We start from the raw sequence: 17,192 nt of genomic DNA on the forward strand, positions 1-17,192 counted from the left end.
ATTCGCTATTTTCTCATCAAGAAATGGAAAAAAGATGGCAGCACCAGCATAAAATGAAACAAGTGTAGGTTAACCAGTGGGCCCCGTCATCACGAATGGGCCCCCCGTGCACGGCCCGGGGGCCTCAACAGATGAGGGGCCTCAGAAAAATGAGAAGTAGTTGAATTTTTCGATAATTTAACAGGTATGACCTCAGTGAAATCACTTGGCCCGGGGGCCCATTATGCTCTTAAGACGGCCCTGCCCGTCATTTGGGTGGGGGGAGGGGCCAGGGGGAGCTTTTGAAAATACACTAAAACTGCTAAAAAATAACACTACTCACTACTACTGGTATATATATATATATATGCGTACATTGTGTACATGCTCTTTGCCCCCCCCCCCCCGGAGAACGTTGAAATGACGGCCCCGGTAACCAGCGTGTCCTCCTTTTTTATGTCATTTCAAGCATCCTCAAATACAAATACAAATACAACGCCACAACAGGCAAATTGCCCAACGAGGTGGCTGACTTAAGAACATTATGGATCCCCGAGTCCCTACCTACTATACTGCTACACCACACATGCACCCCCCCCCCCCCCCGCGGCACCCCCCAACGAATCGGTACATGCGGGAATGTGCGTGTACGTGTAGTGCAACCTGACGTAAAGTTTGTTTCTGTGTAATGCTTGTTATGTGTAGTGCTGTCATCTGCCCCCAGTTTTACTAACTATGAGTGAAGTGTTATGGTTGAATGATTTACCGTTGTAGGACTGTTGCTCTCTGTGGCGAGACTTTTTAACGGGGAGATCGGCTCGCATTTGCGCCTTGAAGTTGGGAACCACAGAAAACCAACTTCAGCCGACCACCACTGTGGGGTTCGAACCCGGATCCTCGCATCACGAGTTCGGCACCTCCTACGCATTGGCGGAGATACGGGGGGGGGCGTGCGGGGGCATTGCCCCCCCCCGCCCAGCGTCAAAGGTAGAGTCGACTGATCTAATGTATGAATGTATATATGAATTTACATCATCATCGTGGTCCCCCCCCCCCCCAGACTTCCAAGTCAATCTCCGCCTATGCTCCTACGTTTCAGAAAATTTGGCCCTTTTATCCTCTCCTTTTCAGGTTTCCGGAATATTTTGTCTTTCTTTCTGGAGAAATTTTGTTTTCCCTCTTTGAAACATATTTTTTTCATTGATACGAGTGTTTTTTGCCCACACGCATTCACCAATAGCCGCGTCAACCCTAGAATTTTTTCTGTTTCTGATTTTTTTTAGCGGTTCTGTTTTAGAGATGGGAAAAATTATTGTTGTAGAATATTATTGTTGTTATATCACACACTTATTCCAATGTTCACAATAGATGGTCTATAGTGAACATTTCACTATTTCAATTAATAAAAGCGGTTAAAATAATGATTTTTCACAACTCCAAAACAGAACTGCTAAAAAAAGCAAAATTTCGACAGTTACTGGTGAATGCGGGGGGACATAAGAACACTCACTCAATGAAGAAATATATGCTTCGAAGTGGAAAAACATTTTCTCCAGAAAAATAATTTCGAAAACCTGAAAAGGAGGACAAAAAAGGCGAATTTTCCGAAATGACATAAAAAAGGAGGACGGTTGGTAACCCTAAGCAAGACTCCAGGGAGGGTTACTATAGATTCGAAAACTGAGAAAGGGAGATGTCTGCTGTGCCAATACCTTCTAAAGCACCTTGCTCTAGAAGGTGTTGGCTGTGCACCCTTGATGACGTGTCAAATTTTCCCAATTTGCACAATAGATGCCACCACTTTTCATCTAAAAAAAAAAAAGAAACCCTCAATCACACTAAAATAATTTTTCCCAATTGAAACAGAACCGCTGTATATGTTACAGAAATTTGATGAATCCGGTTATTATGCATAATCACCGGCTATTGTGCTTATTTACCTACCATTTTTGATAGTTTAACAAATTTTACTTTTCACATTTACCTGTGATTATGTTTAATCCCCCTATGATTAATGTGTAATATAATGTGATATATGATAAATCAACAATGAAGTACTAAAATTTACCAGAAGTTTTGCTCAAATTTCAGTCTAGGATGATCTATTCGATCAATGATGTTGTTGATTATACTTAAAAATGTGAAGAAAGCTAACATTACAATGCTGATATAATCATTTAAACGTATTTTAATATTATAACACTTATTTTTATTAACCGTATTTTAACGTGTATAAGGAACCCTTTTTGAAAAAAAATTTTGTCCCACAATATGGAAGGGGCTCCTTATACACAGATAGTATTATATAGGGAGAGATACATCTTTCAAATTTTTTTCTCAATTTCAAACCCAAAAAAAATCGGGTGTATTGCACGCAGCAAAATTAATTTTCGCCTCTTCAAATTTTGTTGAGGAGTGAAAATACTGCTTCGACTTTTAGGTTATTTTTGTTTTTAAATAGAGTTATTTCTTTGTTTTTCATAAAAAATACCCCTCCTTTTTGCAAAATTACCCCTTAAAATTTTGAAGGGAGAGAGAGGAGTGAAATTACTCTTCAAAATTATTATTTTTTGGATAACATTGCCCGCGATGCAGTTTCAGGTCTTTCAAGTGGCTCGTGTCACATTCCCAGATCACTTAAATGATGCACAGTTCCAGATTACTCAAGTTACTCACGTTGCCGTTCCACCCATTAAGTGACTTGTGGCACATTCCTAAATCACTTGAGTGGCCTGTGGCACTGTTCATGAACACTTAAGTGGCCCACAGCAGAGTTCCAGACCACTCAACTGGCCTGTCGCACATTTACATTCATTTAAGTGACCCATGGCACATTTACACGTCATTCAATTGACCCGCGGCACATTCCCAGATCAGTTATTATGTCGCAGCATATTTACAGATCAGCACAGTTCCAGAGCACTCAATCCACCCATGAAACATTAAAAGATCACCCAAGTAACCCGCGTCACAGTTCCGCACTCTGTAAGTGTCCTGCGGCACATTACCAGATCATTTAGATGACCAGCGGAAAATTTACAGACCACCGCAGCATATTACCAGATCATTTAGATGACCAGCGGAAAATTTACAGACCACCGCGGCACAGTTCCAGAGTACTCAATTGATCCAGACACATTTACAAGTCAGCTTAAGTGACCCGCGGTACTGTTCCAGATCACTCAATCAAGTGGCCCGTGACACATTTCAAAATCAATGAAATGGCCCACACTCTAATGAATGTTGAACACCCTTGATGTAACACCTGGAGTTACATTACATCCGAAGGATACAACGATTAGAAATGTTCATGAATGTGTTTTTTTTTCAAAGACAACGGCAGTCGTCAATAGCATAAGAACGAACCTATTTACGTATGGCTTAAAACACACATGCCCAACCCATATCCCTCGGAGTTATCTGATGTGGACCCACGAACGATCATCAAATCATTGAAAAGTGCTACACATTTCCAGATTACTTCAGTGATCTGATCACTTAAGTGATCTAAACTGAAGAGCCAAAAAAAATGGTACAGGCATGCGTATGCAAATAAAGAGATATGGAACCAATCAGAGTACGGCGCTGCGGTCGGCAACGCCTATATAACACAACAAGTGTCTGGCATAGTAGTTAGATCGGTTACTGCTGCTACAATGGCAGGTTATCGAGATTTAAGTGAGTTTGAACGTGGTGTTATAGTCGGCGCACGAGAGATGGGACATAGCATCTCCGAGGTAGCGATAAAATTTGGATTTTCACGTACGACCATTTCACGAGTGTACCGTGAATATCGGGAATCCGGTAAAAAATTAAATCTACGACATCGCTGCGGCCGGAAAAAGATCATGCAAGAACGGGACGACTGACGAGAATCATTAAACGTGACAGACGTGCAACCCTTCCGCAAATTGCTGCAGATTTCAATGCTGAGCCATCAACAAGTGTCAGCGTGCGAACCATTCAACGAAACATCATCGATATGGGCTTTCGGAGCCGAAGGCCCACTCGTGTACCCTTGATGACTGCACGACAGAAAGCTTTACGCCTCGCCTGGGCCCGACAACACCGACATTGGACTGTTGAGGACTGGAAACACGTTGCCTGGTTTGACGAGTCTCGGTCGCAATTGCTTCGAGCTGATGGACGTGTACGGGTATGGAGACAACCTCATGAATCCATGGACCCTACATGTCAACAGGGGACTTGTTCAAGCTGGTGGAGGCTCTGTGATGGTATGGGGCGTGTGCAGTTGGCGTGATGTGGGACCCCTGATACGTCTAGATACGACTCTGACAGGTGACAGGTACGTAAGCATCCTGTCTGATCACCTGCACCCATTCATGTCCATTGTGCATTCCGACGGACTTGGACAATTCAAGCAGGACAATGCGACACCCCACACGTCCAGAATTGCTACAAAGTGGCTCCAGGAACACTCTTCTGACTTTAGACACTTCCGCTGGCCACCTAAATCCCCAGACATGAACATTATTGAACATATCTGGAATGCCTTGCAACGTGCTGTTCAGAAGAGATCTCCACCCCGTCTTACTCCTACGGATTTATGGACAGCCCTGCAGGATTCATGGTGTCAATTACCTCCAGCACTACTTCAGACATTGGTCGAGTCCCTGCCACGTCGTGTTGCGGCACTTCTGCGGGCTCGCGGTGGCCCTACACGATATTAGGCAGGTTACCAGTTTTTTTGGCTCTTCAGTGTACAACAGCATCGCAGGTTATGTGATCTGTAAATATGCCATGGGTCGCTTGGGTGGTCTGGAAATGCGCCGAGGGTCACTCAAGTAATCTGGGAATGTGCCGTGAGCAACTTATCTGATTTAACAAACTAATCTGAAAACTTGCCTCGGGTCACTTAATTGAAATAAGAATGCATCGCAAACCACTTGTGTCATCTCTAAATATGCCGCGGGCCATGTATATAAGGTAAGAATATGCCGCGAGGAACTTAAGTTATCTGAGTGTACCAGGGCCACTTGAGGCAGGCCACATTTGGGCTATGAGTTTAGCACATGTATACTTTAAAATAACATAAAGACACCCCAAAGTTATTTTCTGAAGGTAAAAAAACTGGGTTCAGCTAGCGACTCTAATCGGGTCGTCTTTTCTTCCCCCACCCAAAACGAGGCGTGGCTCGGACTGCCTCTCGTTAGGGGTGAACGTTTGTTACCGGACCCCGCAGAGAAACCCTAGTCCAAAGCCGCTTGGAAGGTCTATTTTTGCACCTTTGCCCTAGTCTCTCCTGTCAGCCGCTGTGGTGGTCGAGTGGTCATAGTGACGGACTCGCGTCGCGAGGTCCCGGGTTTGAGCCCCACCGTCGCCACAGTGGTGGTGGTATCAAATTTCAAGGCGCAAATGAGAGCCGATCTCCCCATTAAAAAGTCTCGCCACAGAGAGTAACAGGCCTACAACGATAAATGATGCAATCATTTCACTTCACTCATAGTGAACTGGTGGCAGATGGCAGCACTACACATAACAAGCATTACATAGAAACAAACTTCACGCTAGGTTCCACTACACGTACATTCCAGCATGTACCAATTCGTTAGAGGTTCCGCAGAGGAATATGGACGAGGTGCATGTCTTGATGTAGTAGTCTCTCTTGGGGACAGCCTGTTGCTCTCCCCACTTCCCGTTCTTTTGCCTTTATTTTAATGCAACGAACTGCGAAACAGATTCATTTTCCCTACTGGAAGTCAGGCTTATTTTTAGCACTTTTACCGAGTGCGGCGGTGAAAAGATACGCTTGCCGTCGTCCCCAACTCCAGTGAAACTGAAAATTTTCTTTTTTTCTCTTCCCTTTGAATAGAACACTTCAAAAAGGGAGGGAGTGGGAAAACAGCTATATTTTGCGGTTTTTCGTAGTGTACAACAATTTTCGCGTTGTCTGTAAACAAAAGAAAATAGGAATAGAGTAGGAGAGAATCGGTGGGGGGGGGGGGTAAAAAAGGACGATTGTGAGAAAGTAAGAAAACATTTCTAAAAAATAGGAGCGCTGCGAGGCCTGAATGTATATGCCTTTACAATGTCTTGTTTTTTCAATCCTCCCAATAATTGAAGAAAACCAGGGGAGCGCCGGGTAATATAGCTAGTTTTCTATATTTTTGAATCAAAGAGCAGTACCGTTACCGTAACCTAGTTAATATTTTCGAGTTTAGGCATGCAAGTTGATAAGCAGGCATTTAGTCTCGGGAACTTCAATTTTTTTTTCCTTTTAGAAAGAAATTTTTCTAAGACGGCACTACCTCAAGTACAGAAAGGGCCTCATGAAAATAAGATCTGGTCAAATTTTTGACACTGAGAATGGGTAGCAATTTATTTTTCGCCAAGATGGGAGCCCCAGATAAATCTGGGGGCTCTGATGCTTTTAAGACGTCTGACACACATTGACGAGTGTTTTTGTGGGGTTTTTTTCCATTGACTAATAGCCGTTGAAATTCCCAGAATATTTGCTGTTTTCGCTTTTATTTAGCAGTTCTATTTTAGTTCGAGAAAATTATTTTTGAGGCCGGTTTCATTGGTCAGAATAGTGGCGCCCTCTATCGTCGTAAGGGGGCCCTTTCACAATTTCGACGGCCCTTTCCCCCCAGATTTACCTGGGGCTCCCATCGTGGCGAAAAATACCTGCTACCCAATTTATATTCTCAGTGTCAAAATTTCGACCACATTTCATTTTCATGAGGCCGTTTCTGTACTTCAGGTAGTGCCGTCTTAGGGGCCGTTCAAGTATTACTTCAGCAAATTTTTAGCCATTTTTGCCCCCCCCCCGTTAGAAAAAGTCAGCAAAACTCTGACCCATTCCCCCAAAGGCGTAGCGGGGGGGACTTGGTGGTCTGGTCCCCCCGAAATGTGAGAAAATGACCTAAAAAAGATGGCTAAATCTATTGTTCTATAACTGGGTCCCCCCCCCCCCCCGAACGAAATTTCTGGCTACGCCTCTACTCTCCCCTTGTCAGCAAAATTTCGTCAGCACTGCCTACTTCCTAACGCATATTGATCGGATCAAAAACGTATGCGGGAGGGGGTAGCATAGAGGGATCTAGTAAAATTAGATCTTTCTTATATCAAGAGAATTACAAAATGAAATAAGCAAAATAAAGAAATTACAATGATTTTAATTGAAATTAATGGCTATTTACAAGCGGGTCACGTAATTTAGTAGTTAACCAAAGTCGAATATTACAGGATGTGCCCCTATGTTAAGTAACAAGTAGTCTAGTTGAGTACGTGTTACTAGAACAACCACTACATAATATGCAATTTGCATGCTCTGAACTTGCTTAAAAACTTACTTAACTTGTAACCAGACTTTTAGTTCAATGAAAGAGTTCCTCTGGGTAGAGAAACTATCATCAGTACAAATTTATTTTAATTTTATTATTTTCCCAATGCTAGTGGATGCATTATCAGCAGGACTGGACATGGACAAATCTATTGCCCGACGTACCTGGAGCATGTATTTCTTTTAACCACATGCACAACAATAGCATATAAAATATTGATTTGGGAACGTGTAATCGAGTCTATCATGTAAATTTTTTGGAGATTTGTCGAATGCTTGTATCTATGTTACATTCTAGATGATGTTGATCATTGATGATGAGGGAAACGTTAAGAAAAACACAACAGGGCTTGACAAATCCCGTCACCACGGCAAATAAGAAATTGGTATTGGTGCCTAAAATTTTTTATATGCACTTGATAAATGTCCTTAGTGTTGTTATAGCCACGTTTTACTGTATTTTAATTTGTCAAGCCTAAACTTACAGATGACGACTCTTTGTCCAGAGAAATCCTCTATATCTCTCTTTTGACAATAACCATGAAAACCTTGTCAATTAATGCAAAATTTGTTTAATGAGAATGTCAGCATCAGAAAAGCATAGATTACACAATAGGGTAAGGGGGCATATGATCAGAGTACAATACACATTCATAATAGACTCATATTTACTTATATAGTATTATTTAATAGACTCATATTACTAAACCGCAATTTATACAGACTCAAACCTCTGGAATAAATCTCGACTGATGGTATTGTAACCCATTATAACCTAGACCACACAACTGATCATATCTATTGCTTTTTTCATGCCATTGGCAGTTTTTGTTTGACTAATTCACAGCCCAATGAATTATTCCTAATCAACTTTAGTTAGAGTTCACTTTAGTTTTTCTCTCACATGTGCATTTTTATTTTATATTCACCAATTCATATATTTTCGTATTAAAGTTGTCCCTCCGTATTCGTGGGAGTTACATTCCAAGGAGACTGGGAATACGGAAAATCACTGAATAACACAAATCCTAAAATTTTGTTCTTTAGACATCTCATTTTTACTATACCTGCTTTGCGGAACAAGTAGAATGGGGGGGGGGGGGACTGCCCAGTGATTTACTGCAATACTTTCTAGAAACAAACAAACAAATACAACGCCACAACAGGCAAATTGCCCAACGAGGTGGCTGACTTAAGAACATCATGGATCCCCGAGCCCCTACCTACTACTGCTACACCACACATGCACCCCCCCTCGCGGAACCCCCCAACGAATCGGTACATGCGGGAGTGTACATGTAGTGCAACCTGACGTAAAGTTTTTGTTTCTGTGTAATGCTTGTTATGTGTAGTGCTGTCATCTGCCCCCAGTTTTACTAACTATGAGTGAAGTGTTATGGTTGAATGATTTACCGTTGTAGGACTGTTGCTCTCTGTGGCGAGACTTTTTAACGGGGAGATCGGCTCACATTTGCGCCTTGAAGTTGGGAACCACAGAAAACCAACTTCAGCCGACCACCACTGTGGGGTTCGAACCCGGATCCTCGCATCACGAGTCCGGCACTATAACCACTCGACCACCACAGCGGCTACCACAGCAGAAAGAACAATGTCTGTTAGTTGTGCCTTTCAAATTCCAGTTAGAGTACATGTATATAGTACCAAGGCTTCCTTTACTAATTTTTCTATATATGTAAAACATACACTGATGGTCTATTTCTTGGAAACAATCCATTGCAGATTTAAATTTATAAAGCCTTTGCTATGTTGTTCATAATGAACTTGTCTTCTAATTCTCAGGATTTGCAGATTAAATAATGATGGCTAGGCCCTATAGTGTGCAAGTTATGCAGTATGCAGGAAGTAATAACTTCCATACATTTTTTATGGCACCCACAGAACAACAGCAATTATTATACAACACACATGAATTCCCGTATATGTAGTTGCAGATGTAGCTACAGCAAGAGCTGATTGAATTTTAAGTTCTTATTTCTTGATGTATTTGACTTTAGTTCAATTAACACATACAACTTATATTTTGTCCAAACACAAGTATTATTACCCCAACAGTGTTTCCCAAAATAACTGGGAGACAACAAATACGAAAACCGTGACTATGAAATCTGTAAAAACAGTGTTGACTGCAATTAAGTGTATGTTTTGTTTTCACCATTTTTTAGCCTATATCATACGTGCATATCTTTCTTGCTCAATCACCATCATTTTCAATTTGTATTGAGTCGGAACACCTGTAAAAATAAAGATGAACTGATTGATTCTTGTTACAAGAACAGTGACTGAAATATCACAGATCATTGTAGTCGCCGGGATAAACCTCAGAAAATTGATAAAAGGTAACAATATTACGACCAAAAAGCCATACCGGTACATGAGAAATAATTCAAAAATATGTCTCGCGAAAGTCCAGAGCTATTTCTGATATGTACAGATTACCACAGAATGAATTTGTGAGCCTGCCAAAGAAGCTATCCGCTATCGACATTTTATATTGGTTGATTAATGATTAAGCATGATTCTGTTCGTTCTAACTTGGGTCCTGATGTAAATAAAAGCATGTGTGCGATGCCCAAAATGATTGGTTGAAGAACATTTCACCTTTTCTTACTGCGCAACACCGCCAAAAATATAGTCCTTTGTCATTTGCCCCTCATAATTTTTATTTTTAAAAAAATATTTATTCCATATTATTTCAAAGTTATCTGGAAGACGGAAAAAATATTTTTTAAAGATCGCTCAAAGCGTTTTTGCTGCTATGTCTTCAGGGTGGGTGTTGACAGGATACGCCTTTCTCACTCAAACATTACCATCACCTTTTTAAACGGAAGTTTCATTTTACTATTATTATTATTCCTATTTGCAAACAGATTTGATATACACTTGTATATGCTTCTTCAAGAGGTCTTGCAAGAAAAAGAGCTTTCGTCTTTATCGTTTGATGACATAAATGAAATATACGTGTCTATCTTGTTTGGCAGAGCCATTTGAAAATGCATTCCTTTGCAGCTGCTCTGGACTCCTATAAACAAAGTTTCTGTCAACAAGATTTTTTTCCTCACCCACAAGCTTTTACGTACACTGAACGGGAGTGGGGGATCACTTATCGTTCATGTACGCATTTCAAAAGAATTCTCACTTCTGCTTGAGCAGCTTGTTGGGAGGAAGTAATATTGGTTGCGTCGAAGGCGGCGAGCCGAAGTCAGATTATCATGTAGACGTGAAGGTAATGTTTTGAAACTCTGGTTCGAAAGAGTAATGCTCATTTTTGATTCAGTTAGCCTCATTATGACAGACACTATAGATCCGGTGAGAAAGACTAGCCTGGGGCTCCTGGATGTTGGGGTCATGGCTCGCAACCTACGCACGGATAAAAAAAACCGAAATTGTCAACAAAAAACAGGATATCAACAACAGGTTGAAGTAAATGTGGATGACTCTCTCATCAAATTGGAACTTCTACAGCCCGTGGATTATTATGAAATATTTAATTTTAGACCCACAAGAAAAATAAAAAGCGCAACACAACGGTAAGTTGCTCATAATTTGTTTCACGTTATAATTGGTAGCATATCCGGCCCAGGAAAATCATACGGCGTAAATTAGCTCGGAAATAAAATTGTAAAATTCTGAAGAAAAAATTTTTTTTTTCTCACTATCTGCCATAAAATAATAAACAACTCACACAAACTTTTGTAACGACCATGGCCCCACATCCTGCCGCAAGACTCCCCCCCCCCCCAGGCTGTGTCCGGGCTGGAGCCATGTCATCCCAACTCTTGAGGAGTGTGCCATGATAACGACAGAATACGTTATCGAATTTTTTTTGGGAGATATATATATACCTCTTTCTATTATAATTAGTGTTATCAACAGTTTTTATTTCAAAAAAATTTGGAGAACAGTGAAAAAAAATTTCCAGGAAAATTCTTCATAAATTAGAATCATGATTTACAATTTCCATTTGAGGAAAAACCGCACGTGTTCGGAACACGTAATGAAGGGGCGGGTAAAATTACAGCCAATAGAGATAAAGGATGCGGAGTGATATCAAAAATTGGTACAGCGGTTTATTTACATTAGGACCCAAGTTAGAGCAAACAGAGTATAGATATGATATGATAGAAACAATTTATTCAAAGTATACAAAATATGCATGACACAGGGCTGGACAAATCAATTAGGTGCTGCAACCAAATTTTCTAGGTGCCTAGCATTTTTTTTACAGTCCAAATAAGGGAGTTTTTTTCATGTTGCTTTCCCAGAAGACCTTTTCCCATGTTGATTGACATGCTTACACGAATTCTGTGACTAACTCAATGCAACAATACCTGGAAAAATACACCAGAACAAATTATTTAGTTGCCATGGAACCTGGGATTTGTCAGCCAACAATAAAAAACAAAATGCCAATTAAAGAACAGCTAAAGTTCCTTTTCTCTACTCATACAATACTCATATAAACTACATGAGAAAAAAAAAAAACTCGCACGGCAATTCAGCCATAGAAGACAAAAAGGTGAAAAATTTCACTTATCCCCATTTCAGTCAGCAGGTTGACTAACAAGTTCCTCGTACCATGCCTGTTTTAATAAATCTCTGCCGAACACAGTTTTCAAACCTTTCAACAGAGCTGTCAAGCGAGGCGCATCTTCAGGAGAAAGGACACACCTCTCCGAGATTTCCCATATGATGCTTCCATAATAAGAAGTTTCCTCAATGTATTCAATAAATTCCAATCTGGAAAGCATGACATCAATAATACCGCCGAAATCAAATGGTAGTGGACTCAGCTCTTTTATGATGCTGTAGTTCCCCAATTCATCATCATCGAGACCAGTTTTAATAAGACCAATCTCAAAAAGAAACAAATCAATTGTCAATTCGTTGATTTTCTTACTCAATAAAGTAATGTCTTGTTTCAAAGACAGATTGTCTTTGAGAAAAGTGTAATAGAGCTTCACAGCAGCCATTGCAGCGAATGCTGGTATACGATCACTTTTGTTTAAAAGTATTGTCAAAATACTTTGTGCACTGAATGAAACATTGTGTTTCCTATTCAAGCGCTTCAGTAAGTGTAGAGCATGATTTGCAAGTTCGACCTGCCTTTGCTTCGAGAGAGTTGGTATGATCTTATACACAGGTAATAAGGGAGGAACAGCATTATAAACCCCAAGAAAAATTTCCCCACTTTCTTCAAGTATGGGATCTTTGGAATTCAAGTACATGCCTATCGCCATATTTAATAAGAAGCTCTTGTACGCATTAAGCCTCATACCTGGATCTCCCCATAACTCAAAAAAACGATCCTCCCAACGAACCATCAGCTGATATATTAATTTTACAGAAACTGATGTGTCTCTGCTCAATGCAAACAGATCACAAAAGTCACGATCTGTTACGATCTTCAGATTGCCTATCAAGATAACCGCTGCACTCCTAACATACTTATTTTTCGATTGCAGCAAGTCAAAATATTTAGACGATAGTTTTTGTAGCCCATCAAGCAATGTCGGTAGAACAGCTACTTCAATATGCATGACCTTTTTCACATATTCTTCATCAATATGATCATTGCCAGCAGCAGCAAGAAACTCGCTTGGTAGTTGCTGCAGCCACATTCTCATCGCATTGCTATGTCTCAGTTCCAGGAAATTGTCATCCACACTCAAGTCCAAAAAAAACCCAGAGACAAGCTGTCTATACTGACTTGACTTACTTTCACATTCGCTATTGTCAAGGAATGCTCTCAAGTGCGGCTCACACATATCTTTATCAATGTTATGACACAACAGGAAGAACTTCAAAACCTTGCAAATTTTCTTCACCACATCTCGATCACGACTTTTTATTTCAGTCAGCAAAAATGCCAAGATACGATTAACGTAGATCGATGAGCATCCTACAGTATTCAGCACCAACAACGAAAACACTTCACACAAATCCAGGTTCAATATGAGGTAATTGTCATTGCTCAGTATCAGGCTTCTTGTATGGCTAACAACTCTTTCATTCATCACAGGAAACGATGAAAAAAGACACGACTGGACGCGTTCGGATATGGAGTCCTTAATTTTCCCCACCATTTCTTTGTATTGATCCATCTTCTCCAACATGCAAACCCACTCTGCATAACTGCCCAAACATTTCACAACTGACTGTATGAACTCGTTTGAATCTTTCATCGATCCAGCATCGATAAAATAGGACTTGCTTGAACAATTAGATGCCTCTTCAAAAGTCATCATCAGCACTCTGACCAAATCTAATAAAAAACAGCTCAGCCTGTAAGGATCATTTTCCCACAGAACATGAGAATCATCATAGTGATGAAAAACAATCCTTCCACTATTCCTTTTCACAATACAACGTGTTTCAGAATCAGCAAGACATGGAAATTCCATCTTATTGCAATCTTCATTCTTCCGCAGTCGCGAAATGTTTATATTGAGTAGCTTGAACACAAGTTCCAGAACATGCATCCTCCACTCCCGAACGGATACTTTATCGCTGAGAGGAACAATCCGCAGGACACGAAGGTCATCCAAAGGATTCGAACAGGTAATCAGTTCCCAAAACATACTAACAAGTTTCGTAGATGTGCAGATGTAATCAGGACACAAGTTCAGGAGCAGATCGAATAATTTCAACGAGTCATATCGAACCTCATCATTGACATGCGTCATAGCGAGGGAAGTGTAAGTTTCGATGATGTTCATACAGCCCTTCAGCTGGAGCGACGACGAGGATTCCAACAGCCATTTGATGAAAGACATCGCTTCGTTCCTCAATTTGTGATCGCATTTCGTCGCCGACAACAGCCACAAAACTTTCGTCATGACGGCGTCGTACTTCTGACTCGGCAGCGACTGGTCCACTAAGCCTTTGATCTTGTTCAGAGCAGACACTTGAGCTCTGGTGTTGTGGTGGTTCAACTCCTTCAGTGCGCGTGTAAGCTCGTCGTCTGGTTCGTAAGTCGAGGAGCTGAACTTACTGAACTGTTCGAGCATCTGTATCCTCTTGCTTTTAAAGATGGTGCCGGACACATCGTTGGTGGCTTTCTTCAACGTTCGACCCGGTTTCATTTTGACTTTCTGGAAGTCTTTATTGGCATTCTTCTTTTTTTTCTTTTGAGCGTGCTTCCCCATCTTCTGCTAGCAAATAAAAGTTCGATTGCCAAGTGAAATCGACGTTCAATTTCCCTCGGTTTCACTACTTCAATCAAGGAAAATTAAAATTATCGGCTTGTGGCAAACGTATCCACACTACACACTTCGTGCCTGTACTGTGGGAAAAATAAGGATAAGGTCGCCTTTGTAACGGCTAGCACCGCAACACCGGTGCCTCTTCTTATCGAAGATAGCTTCTTTTACTATGCCACTGCATTAGCAGTGCTTTCGTGTCATTCAATTCAATAGGCCTAGTTTTATCAAGCATGGTTGGGATCAGTACAATTGAGTCCAGAGAATGGTCTCACGTGAGCTGGGATGCCGGAAGGTTTCTTAACTTATGCCTCTGGATCCCATGTATCCATCCACTCCGCCCAGCTTCAAAGGTAGAGTCGACTGATCTAATGTACATACGTACATATGAATTAACATCATCATCATTGTGCCCCCCCCCTCCCCAGACTTCCAAGTCTATCCCCGCCTATGCTGGATCCTCGAACGGATTGATTAAAAGAGTGTTGAATTCGGCCGGGCGAGTAAGATTTCGCTTTGGGTAACTTGTTAAGGTTGAATATGGGGGAACCTCGATATTAACCGAGTTCTTTCAAGTAGTCACTAATGCAATACGCATCTCCTTTGTCAAGTTTCTTAGGGCTTTGATAGGGCTTCTGTGAAGTATCCGTTCAGCCGCAATTCAATAGGACAGGACTAGACCGCGGTGAGAGTTTTAACGAAATTGATACTCAACAAATGAATCGAAATCATCCTGAATTCATTCTATTGGGAATCAACAAATTAATAATTAAATGATTATTACAGAAAATGCTTGATTTGCAGCGTTCGAAATATTGTGAACGCTGCAGGTTTTTTCTTTCAGGGGGAGGGGCTTCCGCATAATTACACTGTTATGTGGTTATTTGGACTACATTAAATTATCGATTGACTTACATTTATTAATTTAAGAATTTAGGTTTAGGTGTAGGCCATGATGAGAGGGTAAGGGTACCATCAAACTTACCCAGGTTCACTGAAGAAAAAAAGGAAAGGAAAATTTTAGAACCAATATGATGATACAGTGAGAATACAAAAGATTCATGGTTTTTTTTTTTTGAAATCATAATAAATGCATTTTAATTACTCCTTTTGACATACTTAAAAGGGCAGTCTTGATGGGATACCCGTATGCTGTTCTTCCCCTTCTTTCGTTAGATTTTTGAATTCAAATACATCCGCGAATATTGCACTTAAGATCATGGACATTTTTTTTGTTGTTAGAAGACGGCGAACCGCATAAAATTTTAAATATTGTAATTTTTTTATCAATATTTTTTTCACTTGAACGGCATTCAAGACGACATTTTCTCTGGTTGAAAAAAAATTTCTTTAAAACATTCAGGAAAGGCCAATTGGACAACGATAAGAGTGTATATAGTTTGTACAGTATATAGTTCTATAAACCTTGTATATAGTTCACCAACAATAAAATTTTGAAGAATGGAAAAGTGTTTTTTGAAAAAAAAGGTAAATTTTTCTACTGAAATTTGAATTTTTTACTGTTTAGAGAAACATTTGAAGATTATTTTTTTTATAAACTAATTTTTTTCTCTTTTGAACCTCTCGGCGCAAAAAAAAAAAAAAAAAAAACCACAGATAAAATACCAAGGATCAAGAAATTCATACATATTTTTACGTATAAAAAATTATTATAGTAAAGAATTTATTACCGTATTATGATTTACAAAAAAAAGGAAGGGATCTATACGTAAAGGCCGTCTTAAGAGCATCATGGGCCTCCGGGCCAAGTGATTTTTCTGAGGCCCTTACCTGTAAAATTCTTGCAAAAAACGACTACTTCTCGTTTCTCTAAGACCCCTCTTCTCTTGAGGATTAAGACGGCACTGCTAGGTAACCATATTTAAAAGGGGGGGGGGGATAATTTCAATGATGCACAACTTGCGTTCAATAACTAACTCAAGATTGAAAATTTTCAAAGTTCTGCTGTTTCACTAAGATGATGAACTAGCCGAATACCATGGGAAAAATAATAATTCTGTCCCAGGAAATACGGGACTCATTTTTCAATTTTCAATTCACAGTGTCCGAGCAACTCTACTGTAGCGTCAACTAAAAAGCGCAGAGGTTCTCAAACTGTGCGCCGCGGAGCGGTGACCCTGACAAAGGTTTTCCGAAAATGTTCTTTGTTAAACAGCTCTGGGGGACCGGCGGAGCTCGAGGATAAGCATTGAATAGGGGTAAAGGAGTGCAGCGGGTGGAAAAGTTTGAGAATCCCTGGCTTAGCGCCTAGTTATTTGGAAAAATCCAGTTTCACCAAAAGCTCCGCCCTTCGTGACGTCTTGCTATTTCTTGTTCGCGGTAAGGCGCCTTGATATAGAACTCCTTAATACACTTATTACTCCTTATTACTCCTTATATTACTCCTTATAACTCCTTATATTACTCCTTATTACTCCTTATATTACTCCTTATTACTCCTTATTACTCCTTAATACTCCTTATATGAAAGCGTCTTACCTTGATAGGGTGCCCTATTCGCGATAACCAGTCACCTGTGTGCGAGCCGCTCGAAAGTTCAACTCTTAATGCAGCTTTGAGCGCATACTGCTGTAATAAACGATTTGGAGGCATTCCGTTCGTTATTTGCGTATCTTTTCTTTAACTTGTGTACGTAAGCGCCACCTATCGGCAGTTTTTTAGTTATT

This window comes from Pholcus phalangioides, unplaced genomic scaffold (assembly GCF_987345545.1).
Source record: "Pholcus phalangioides strain wild (caught in Gottingen) unplaced genomic scaffold, Ppha-v1.0 ptg000001l_1, whole genome shotgun sequence".
Classification (NCBI taxonomy): domain Eukaryota; kingdom Metazoa; phylum Arthropoda; class Arachnida; order Araneae; family Pholcidae; genus Pholcus; species Pholcus phalangioides.